At 50.1% G+C, this 11,311-nt stretch overlaps 1 pseudogene; it reads left to right on the top strand.

Annotated features, from left to right (window-relative positions):
- Positions 1–1,282: 1,282 nt before the first annotated feature.
- LOC125518407 lies at positions 1,283–2,278 on the top strand (annotated as a pseudogene).
- The last annotated feature ends 9,033 nt before the right edge of the window (positions 2,279–11,311 follow it).

Below are 11,311 nucleotides of genomic sequence, written 5' to 3'. Positions count from 1 at the left end.
CAGAGCTCCTAGTCACTTTCTTGTAAATACAGGCTTCTCCAAAAGTCTGTATAAAACCATATGCTTTGATCACACTATCAAAGCGTATATTCCAACTTCGAGAGACTTGCACCAGTCCATAAATGGATCGCGGGAGCTTGCACACTTTGTTAGCACCTTTAGGATCGACAAAACCTTCTGGTTGCATCATATACAACTCTTCTTTAAGAAATCCATTAAGAAATGCAGTTTTGACATCCATTTGCCAAATTTCATAATCATAAAATGCGGCAATTGCTAACATGATTCGAACAGACTTAAGCATCACTACGGGTGAGAAGGTCTCATCGTAGTCAACTCCTTGAAATTGTCGAAAACCTTTCGCAACAAGTCGAGCTTTGTAGACAGTAACATTACCGTTAGCGTCAGTCTTCTTCTTGAAGATCCATTTATTCTCTATGGCTTGCCGATCATCGGGCAAGTCAACCAAAGTCCACACTTTGTTCTCATACATGGATCCCATCTCAGATTTCATGGCCTCAAGCCATTTCGCGGAATCTGGGCTCATTATCGCTTCCTCATAGTTCGCAGGTTCGTCATGGTCTAGTAACATGACTTCCAGAACAAGATTACCGTACCACTCTGGTGCGGAACGTACTCTGGTTGACCTACGAGGTTCAGTAGTAACTTGATCTGAAGTTTCATGATCATCATCATTAACTTCATCACTAATTGGTGTAGGCATGATGTCTACTACACAACTTGTTCTTGTAGACTCGTGTTGGGCCTCCAAACGCAGAGTTTTGTAGGACAGTAGCAAATTTCCCTCAAGTGGATGACCTAAGGTTTATCAATCCGTGGGAAGCGTAGGATGAAGATGGTCTCTCTCAAACAACCATGCAACCAAATAATAAAAAGTCTCTTGTGTCCCCAACACACCAAATACAATTGTAATTTGTATAGGTGCACTAGTTCGGCGAAGAGATGGTGATACAAGTGTAGTAATGATAGTAGATATTAATTTTTGTAAGAAGAACAATAAAAAACAGCATGGTAGCAATTGATAAAACGGAGCACAAACGGTATTGCAATGCTTGAAAATGAGGCCTAGGGTCCGTACTTTCGATGTCTCACCCAAAACTTGAAAACTTCAATCACACAGGCGCGGACGTCGCAGAGCCCACGGCGGCCTCCTTCGCCAGCTGCTATCAGTGTGCTCATCTACGGCTCCCTTCTCCAAGCCATCTTCGACCTTAGGGACGAGACTATCGTGCTCGACGAGGTGGACGAGCTCCTTGAGCTCATGAAGAGGATGCGGACGATGCTCAGCATCAACCGGATGCTTCAAAACGTGTGCTTCCCCTAGGTCCTCTTCCAGCAGTACGTGGCCACCGGGCAGATTGAGCCGGACCTTACGGGCGCGGCGCTTGCGGTGCTCACTCAGGTGGCGGCCGACGCAGCCGCCAGGCAGGAGAAACCCCGTGTACGCGCGAGCTCCACCGCTATTGGCGCGATACCTGACTGGTCCGAGAAGCGCCTGCTTGACTACCATGAGTTGTACAGGAATGGTGGCACTCGCACCGCCATGTTTAACTGTGCTCTGTCTTTGGCGCTCGCTGCCGGCAAGATCATCACCGAAAGTGTGCTAGGTATGGGCGTCAGTGTGTCGCAGACCGATCACGATGCATCGGCGATCGCGTTGATTACTATCCGTTGCTCGATGAGAAGCGCCTTCAGCAAGGTCCTCGAGAGCGAGCTCGGGAAAGAGGACAACTTGATCTCCAGCCACTAGCGCGACGTTGATGACAGCAGAGAGATCCTGACGAGCGCGCGCGGCAACACGTACCACGGCAGACAGAGCGCGAGCACGGCAGGCGAGCAAAACCTACGACTGTCCACCAGTCGCGGCACGCAGCACCTCTACATCTGGCTCAACACGCTCCCCTACATCCTCAGCCACATCCAGGAGCTCGACAAGTCACTCTCCTCCGTAGGCGGCAGGACGTGCACCTCTCCATCCGCCGCGAGCAGGATCCTCGCTGCACCATGCTGCCACTTCGACCATGCTCGCGCGACGGCCCAGTCGGCCATCGGCCACGTCGCCGAGGTGGTCGCGTACCGGCTCATCTTCTTCGACTTAAACCACTCGTTCTACGACAGGCTGTACGCAGGGGGCGGAGGGAGAGCAGAGGAAGAGCAATCTGTTGACCAGGCGGAGGGGAAGAGCGAGGTGCTGATCTATAGTGGTGGACAGGCGATTTTACAAATAAAACCCTTGGTTCCCAGCGTATTTAGTTGAACCAGGCGACGTGGCAGTCAGCGCCCGCGTGGCACGAGTTGACCGCTGCCTAATCAGCGAATACGTAGAGCAAACTGTATAATGGACCGTATGTGAACCCTAAGACAAATTTAGGGATGGTATTTCAGGTATTTTGAACTACAAGGACTAAAGTGACCACCATCGCAAATTTAAGGACCTATAGTGATTTTTTCTCTATTTCCAACACTGCTAACTCAGAGCATCTCCAGCCGTTGGCCCCCCAGGACGCGTAAAAATCGCCCCCTGGGGGTGAGCCGGCGATACAATCGGCGCTGGGGGTTTTGCGCCCAGTCGTCGCCCCCAGCACGCCCCCAGGCGCCGAAATTGGCCTACTTTGCAGCCCCATTTCGGTGAATAAAGGGCCCATATGGGCGGGAATAGGCCCATATGCGGCGTGGTTTGCCGTGTCTCGGCGTTCAATTATCAACACAATTATTTCTTATCACATATTTCATCACAGAAAAATCAAATACTTCAACAAAATAGTACAACAACAAATAGTTCAATACAAATTATATAGTTCAACAAATAAAAACTCATATTTCATCACACGGCGTCCCCCTTGAGCCTCCATAGGTGCTCAATCAGATCTTTCTGAAGTTGATGATGCACCTGTGGGTCTCGGATCTTGTTGGGGATATTACTACTGGGCGTAAACCGGCCTACCTGGGCCGGGTTAACTTCATCAGTAGTTAAGCATGTTACAGCCCAAGAAGGTAGATAAGGGCTTAAGGCCCATAATTGGTTTAAGCCCTATAGCCATAAACCGGCATCGATATGTAACTTGTATTGTAAGTTAGGAATAAGTAGAGACCAAACCGGACACGTCTATGAGCCGGTGATGGGACTCTGTAAATCGACGGGACGCCCCGGCGGCGGTTCAAGGACAACAGACAACAACTCGAGACTTAGGCGAAGCTTGTTTGCTCCCTAGTCATCGAAACCCCATTAATTCCATCACAACTAGACATAGGCTTTTACCTTCATCGAAGGGGCCGAACTAGTATAAACTCTCTTGTGTCCCTGTGTCCGCTTTAACCACTTCAAGCTAACCCGTAGCAATGGCTCCATGACTAAGTCCTTTCATGAGGACATTTGCCGTGACAAAACCACGACAGTTGGCGCCCACCGTGGGGCTACCGCATGATGGTTTCAAGTTCTTGGAGGGCAACTTCGAAGGACTCAAGGGCTACGCTGTAGGCCGGATGACCAAGAGTCGTCGCGGCAAACTCTACATCGACGATGCAGGATGGGGCCCCGAGACCGGCTCGATTGAGTACGGATACCGGGTCCCCTTTGGTGGCATACACGTCTTCATTGGCAAGATGGGTGAACCGGGCCCTGAGCCGGACATCTGCATCGACCTCGTCGAAATGGCTCAGCGTGCGCGATCTGCCCAGGTTAAACCGGCCGTGAAGAGTGCCTTCGTGGGAGTCATCCACGGAGGAGAATATGAGGATGGATCGGAATCTGGTGGTGAGACCGTCGTTTATTCCGGCGACGAGTCCTCAACCGGAGAAACCGAATCGTTGTATCAGCTACAAGATGGCCGGAATGGGGGCTGTTCCGATGGCGACAGTATTCCGGACCCCTCTGATCTGCCCAACTGGGTTGGAATATTCATGGCCGGTACACAGGCGGCGATCCACTCTTCGACCGCAACAGCAATGATCTTCGGGTCACTGGCGGCGACGGCTGCTGGGGCAGGAGGCCCTGTGCGCCCACCGGCTCAAGTTTTGTCTGATCTGTTTGATGCGTTGGCTACGCTTATGGCAGAGGCTAACCCGGCAGATCAGGATGCCCACAACGCAGAAATTGCGAAGGTGAGGGAACAAATCACTATGGCCAAGGCCGATCTAGCAGCCGAGAATGCCAGGATGACCGCAGAGCGGGCCGCTTTGGATGCGCATGCCTATAGGCTTATGCTGGATCAGAACGCGTCGCATGAAGTCCTGAAGAGGAAGCATCGATCTCGTTTGCCTCCGGTTTTCGAAGCCAGAGATCTCTTTAACACCCTAGGAGCGGGAACCAGTAACCCGCCGGTGGTAAACCGGGCGGAAGCACCAGGGACGGGCGCGCCGGGTCAGCCTCGCTTGATGGATCCGCCTCGTCAAAACACTATCGTACCTCAGGCTGTCCCGACACCGCCAGGTCATTATTCCAATCCAATGGACAACCTTGTTGCTACCGCTTCACGACTGGAGGCCATTCCATTCCCCGCAGGCGGTGGAAACGCGCCGGGTTAAGGAGCTTCTTCGAACAGCTTTGATTCAACAGGAAGCATACTCATACAGTCGTGACCCAATTCACTCCACCCCTCGTCCGAGCCGGAGCTACAGCAGGCTTATGGATGAATCGTCCGTATCAAGCAATACACGAAACCGTGATGCGCCCCGTGGCAACAACCCGGCAGCTGGTGTCGGTGATGCCCAGGAAGTGGTGGACCGGGCCCGAGCGTGCAAGGAGGCCGAGTTAGCGGCGCAGTATGAGGCTCGTCAGCTTACGCCGGTTCGGCCAACCACCTCGATCGAGCCAAGCGTTACTTCTAGTTCTTTGGGGTGCCTTGTTTTGTCCCCACTTTACGCAATGTGCGCCTGCCCAAGGATTTCAAGGGCCCACGCAAGGTGCCAAATTACACTGCCGATTTGTCTCCAGAAACATGGGTGGAGAGCTATGAGATGGACATGGAGATGCTTGATGTGGATGACGCGGCGTGTGCAAAGTACTTCACCATGATGCTCGAAGGGACGGCCCGTACTTGGTAAAAAAGTTTACCGGCCAACTCTATCAGTTCATGGGCCCAATTGCGAGCCCGGTTTATCCAGAATTTCAAGGATACATGTAAACAGCCTATGTCGATAGTGGACTTAGAGGCCTGTGTCCAGGAGGAAGGAGAATCAACGACCCGTTGGGTGCGTCGGGTCTCGAAAATTTTGCATTCGTCAGACCGTATCAACGCCGATACCATGGTTATAACCTTGGAAGGCAACTGCCGGTTTGAACCTCTGAAGTTGAAATTGGGACGGTTGAAACGCCATTGCAACGATATGGGGACCCTCATGGCTGCGCTAGTGAAGTATGCTGATTCTGATAGTACCAAGGATCCCGAGTCTGATGATGACAAGGCAGGGAAGGGAAAGAAGAGCAGCAACTCCAAAGGGCAGCAACACAACACGACAGGTCATGGAAATGGAGGCAAGCGTAAAGCGGATAGCAGCATGGACTTTGTGGCCAATACCAACACGCAGGACAAGGGCCAGCGACGAAAGGGTAAACCATCGAATCGCAGCGGAGCGCCTAATCCAAACCCGGACCGCCTGACCTATCTGTTGAACCAGCCCTGTCCAAAGCATGGGACGAAGGAGATGCCAGCCAACCACCTTTGGAAGGATTGCTACATTATGCAGGAGTTCAAGAATTCTAATGCTTTCCGGTATGATCATGGATCAGGTGGTGGCTCAGGATCCGGATCCCATGGGCCGGGTTACGGTGGAGAAAATTCCGGTTCAGGCTTCAATCAGGGCGGACATAACAATCAAAGTAATCAGAATAGCCAAGGTGGTTACAACCAGCAGCAGCAGCAGTCGGGTTATCAGAGCAACCGAAGCAGTTGAATAGTGGGCAATATCATGTCTTCACCACTAGCTTGGACAAGCGAGACCGGAAGCTTCATAAGCGGGCGGTAAATTCTGTTGAACCGGCCGTGCCCCGTTATTTACGCTGGTCTGAATAGCCAATTGTATGGAGCAGAGAGGATCACCCTCCCCGGGTTGACAATCCGGGTCAACTAGCATTGGTGGTGGCACCTCAGGTGGGAGGTTATAAATTCACCAAGGTGCTCATGGATGGAGGGAGCAGCATTAACATCCTATACTATGAACCCTTCCGCCGTATGGGACTAATAGATAAAAATCTGAAACCGTCCAATACGGTATTCCATGGTGTGGTACCTGGTAAGTCAGCGTATCCTGTTGGCAAGATAGCTCTGGAAGTCGCCTTTGGAGATGATCATGATTCCAGGTCAGAGACATTGACTTTTGAGGTGGTGAAGATCCAGAGCCCATATCACGCCCTATTTGGGCGGCCGGCTTATGCCAAACGGCACAGCCCTGTTATGATTATTTACAGCTCAAGATGCCGGGTCACAAGGGAACAATAACTGTTCATGGAAGCCGCAAAATCGCTTTGGAGTGTGAAGAAGGTGATGCGGCTTATGCGGAGTCGGTTTGCGCCACAGAGGAGCTGAAGTACTATAAGGACAATGTTGATCCGGCAGACATGACTCCGTTGAAGAAGCCAACTACGGAGCATGATCCGGCTCTGAAGTTCAAATCGGCAGCTGAGACTAAGCTTGTTGACTTCGTACCTGGCGATTCGTCCAAGCAGTTTAGTATTAGTGCTAACTTGGATCCAAAATAGGAAAGCGCGCTCATCGAGTTCATCCGTGAGAATCGGGACATTTTTGCATGGAAGCTTTCTGACATGCCAGGTGTACCGAGGCAACTCGCTGAGCACACTCTTAATGTTGATCCAAAGTACAAACCGGTGAAACAGTTTCTCCGCCGGTTTAATGAAGAAAGACGCAAAGCTATTGGAGAAGAGGTAGCCGGGCTCTTAGCGGCTGGCTTTATCGTTGAAGTTTTTCATCCTGAATGGCTGGCTAATCTGGTGCTGGTCCTTAAGAAAAACGGCACCTAGCGCATGTGTGTGGATTACACAGATCTTAACAAGGCTTGTCCAGCAGATCCTTTTGCCCTCCCCCGTATTGATCAAATTATTGATGCTACGGCGGGTTGCAAGCGTTTGAGTTTTCTGGATGCATATTCTGGTTATCATCAGATCAAGGTGGCAGTTAAGGACCAGGAGAAGACGGCGTTCATAACTCCCTTTGGAGCCTTCTGCTATGTATCTATGCCCTTTGGGCTCAAGAGTGCCCAGGCAACGTATCAACGGTGTGTACAGAATTGCCTTCATAAACAGATTGGCCGTAATGTACATGCCTATATGGATGATATTGTGGTTAAGTCAAGGGAGAAGGAGACTCTGGTTGACGATTTGAAGGAAACCTTTGATAACCTACGGACATACAAGATGATGCTCAACCCAGCCAAATGTGTTTTTGGTGTACCGGCAGACAAGTTATTGGGTTTTCTGGTGTCCAACAGGGGAATTGAGGCTAATCTGGAGAAGATCACAGCTATCACCTCCCTGGCTAAACCGAAGTGTATCAATGACGTTCAACGCTTGGCAGGCCGGATTGCCGCGTTGAGCCGGTTTATCAGCCGCCTTGGTGAGAAGGCGATTCCTTTGTATCAGATGCTGAAGAGGATGGACCAATTCGTCTGGAGTTCTGCTGCTGATAAAGCGTTTGAGGATTTAAAGCGGCAGCTAGCCAATCCACCTATTCTCGCTGCTCCAATTGACAAGGAACCGTTGCTACTATATGTCGCAGCTAATGCTCGTGCAGTCAGCGTGGCTATTGTGGTGGAGCGCAAGGAGGCAGGCAAGGAGTATCCGGTTCAGTGTCCGGTCTACTATATCAGCGAGGTGCTTATTGAGTCCAAGCAACTGCACCCGCATTGGCAGAAGTTGGTATATGGAGTTTTCATGGCAAGCCGGAAGCTTAAGCAGTACTTCCAGGGACACCCCATCACAGTGGTCAGTTCTGCTCCCTTGGGAGATATAATCCAGAATAGCGAAGCAACTGGCCGGATTGCCAAGTGGGCTATAGAGCTTGGGCCACACGGATTGAAATGCGTGCCTCGAACGGCGGTTAAGTCTCAAGCACTTGTGGATTTCATCAATGATTGGACAGAACTGCAAGCACCTGAAGAGAAGCCGGATCACACCTATTGGACTATTCATTTTGATGGGTCCAGGCAATTGGAGGGCTCGGGGGCTGGAGTCGTGTTAACTTCCCCATGAGGTGATAAGTTCTGTTACGTTCTCCGCTTAATGTTCCCTTGTACTAACAATGCAGATGAGTACGAAGCTTTACTCCATGGTCTCCGGATGGCTAAGGAGATGAATCTGAGCCAGGTTAAGTGCTTCGGTGACTCAGATCTGGTGGCTCAACAAGTGTCTGGCACCTGGGATTCCAAGGACCCGCTCATGGCAGCATATCGTCATGAGGTGGATATTGTTGCAGGTCACTTCAAGGGTTATCAGGTGGATCACGTGGACCGACGGAAGAATGAAGCGGCGGACGCTTTAAGCCGGTTGGGCTCTCAACGTAAACCGGTCCCGCCTAATGTCTTCTTGGATATTCTGCATAATCCGTCTGTCAAGCTCCCTGGTGAAGAGGATTTGGCTATTCCTGATCCGAAGCTTCAATTGGTGGCGGCTCTTCATGTCATCCCGGATTGTACGATTCCTTATCTCGCATATATGAACCGGGGCGAGTTACCAGAAGATGAGACCCTGGCCAGGCAGGTAATCCGGCGATCCAAGTCCATGACTATTATCAATGGCGAGTTGCATCATTGCAGTGTATCAGGGGCATTTCAACGTTATGTGTCTCCTGAGGAAGGCTGTGAAATCTTGCGTGAGATCCATGAAGGGGTCTGTGGTCACCACGCCGGTTCAAAATCTTTGGTGGCTAAAGCGTTTCGCCACGGTTTTTATTGGTTAACTGCTCATGCTGATGCAGAGGACCTAGTTAAGCGATGTGATGGCTGTCAGAAGTTCTCAAGACGCGCTCATGTGCCGGCTCAAGAATTGAGGATGATTCCAATTACTTGGCCGTTTGCGACTTGGGGGCTAGATATGGTTGGACCTTTCAAAAGGTCCAAGGACAAGAAGACCCACCTTTTGGTGGCAGTTGACAAGTTTACAAAGTGGGTGGAAGCGGAACCCGTCAGCAAGTGTGACGCAGCCACGGCGGTTCAATTCATCAAAAAGATGATCTTCCGGTTTGGCTTTCCACACAGCATCATCACTGATAATGGTACCAACCTGTCCAAGGGCGCTATGAAGGAGTTCTGTCAACGTGAGCACATCCGGCTTGACGTTTCCTCAGTGGCTCACCCACAGTCCAATGGCCAAGCAGAGAGGGCTAATCAAGAGATCTTGCGAGGCATCAAGCCCTGGCTTATGGTTCCTTTGCAACGGATGCCAGGTTGTTGGGTTGAAGAGTTACCATCTGTATTATGGAGCATCAACACCACACCCAACAGATCGACAGGATACACGTCATTCTTCATGGTCTACGGAGCGGAGGCGGTTCTGCCCAGTGACATCCGTCATGACTCACCTCGTGTAGTGGCTTATGTTGAAGCGGACAACGAGGCAGCACGGCAAGATGCTTTAGACCTGCTGGACGAGGAGCGAGATCTCCGTCGCTATCACAGTCGCCGAGTCAGAACCGGAACCTTTCAAGAAGGCGATTTAGTACTTCGGCTCATCCAAGATCAAACTGATATGCACAAGTTATCCCCACCTTGGGAAGGACCTTTCGTGGTCAGCAAGAATCTGCACAACGGGTCATGCTACCTGATAGATATCCGAGAACACAAAGACTCGCGTACATCAGAGGAGGAGACCAACAGGCCATGGAACATAGCTCATCTACGACCTTACTATACTTGAGCCATAGGCTCTAATTATGTACATATTATGACCATGTATATATTATGATCAATGCAATAAACCGGAGCCTCAGCTAAAGCGGGGTATCTGTTATTTTTACATCATGTGTGGTTACACGGAGTTTTTGTCTTAAAACGGCCTCCGGTTTAACCCTTGAGTTGGCTTTTCCAAAAAGCCTTATATCATGTCACTGGGGGGCTTGGTCGTGTCCGAACCAATGCAACACCCTTTGATAGGCGAAAGCCACGGAATCACTTGGGGACTTGGTCACGTCTAAACCAGTCACGCCTCTTGATCGGCCTAAGGCCACAGAATCACTTGGGGGCTTTGGTCAAACCCGAACCATCGCTACACCTCTTGATCGACATAATGCCACTGCATCATTTGGGGACCTGGCTGACTTGAACCATAGCTACGCCTATTGGGGGCTTGGTCGTGTCCGACCATGGTAATGCCACTTGATCGGCCCAACAGCCTCTTTTTGCAAATGGTTTTATTTTTGCCTTTGCTTCAATTTTGTTTCTCTTTTGATACATATTTCTTTTGCTGTGTTTTTAAACCGACAATTATTAAACCGGATTGACTGTCAATCGATGGAACATGGTCAACTCTTAATCCGGAGACTATTTTCCCGGTTTGATTTTTTTGTTAACATCCTGTTATGGAGTAACACCGGTGTTTATCATAACCCGGAACGGTTTACCTGGTAAACCAACATTATATACACAGGAGCTGTTTTCTCCTTCAACAAGTGTGGATTTTAAAACTCCGTTTCAAGATTGGCTCAGCCAGCTTCATGCCCCATGATGGCAGGTATTATGTATCACAGTATTTGATCATACGATTAAATCTAAGATATTATCTTCGATTTCATGTCCACAGATATCATGACCCGCCCGGCGGTACAACCGCAGCGGCGCTTTAAGTTTTTTACTGCAGAAAACATCTTGGAGATTGATAATTCAAAGGAAGCATAAGTTGCAAATAACTATGCACGAAGGCATATCAAAACCAATTATATCAGCTAGCCTATTACAAGGCAACACGGTGCCCAGCTAAGATCATTGTTTTTCTGCATAACACAAAGGAGCAGTAACTTAAACCAGTTTCCGGTTCACGCTTGGTCACCTGCTTGGCCTGATGGTTGCGGGTCAACCCGCGCCGCTTCAGCTTCTACTTCTCTACCCAGCGGCTGGAAATCAACAGTTTTCCAGTCGATTCCAGTTAATTCTTGAAAGACAGCTTCATCATTGATCAACAACGACGGTTCAATGTCAGGAGCGTAAGTATGCTTACGGATTGGGGGTATAAGGTTCTCCGCTTCAGGAATTGGTGCAGCCACTCGTTTGTTTTGGTCATCATATTGGGCTTGATAGTGAGACAAATTTGCCTCTTCAACCAATAGACAAGCCAGAGGGCGCACTT

Source organism: Triticum urartu, chromosome 7 (genome assembly GCF_003073215.2).
Source record: "Triticum urartu cultivar G1812 chromosome 7, Tu2.1, whole genome shotgun sequence".
In the NCBI taxonomy this organism is placed as follows: Eukaryota; Viridiplantae; Streptophyta; class Magnoliopsida; order Poales; family Poaceae; genus Triticum; species Triticum urartu.
This window is presented reverse-complemented; position numbering and strand designations above follow the sequence as displayed.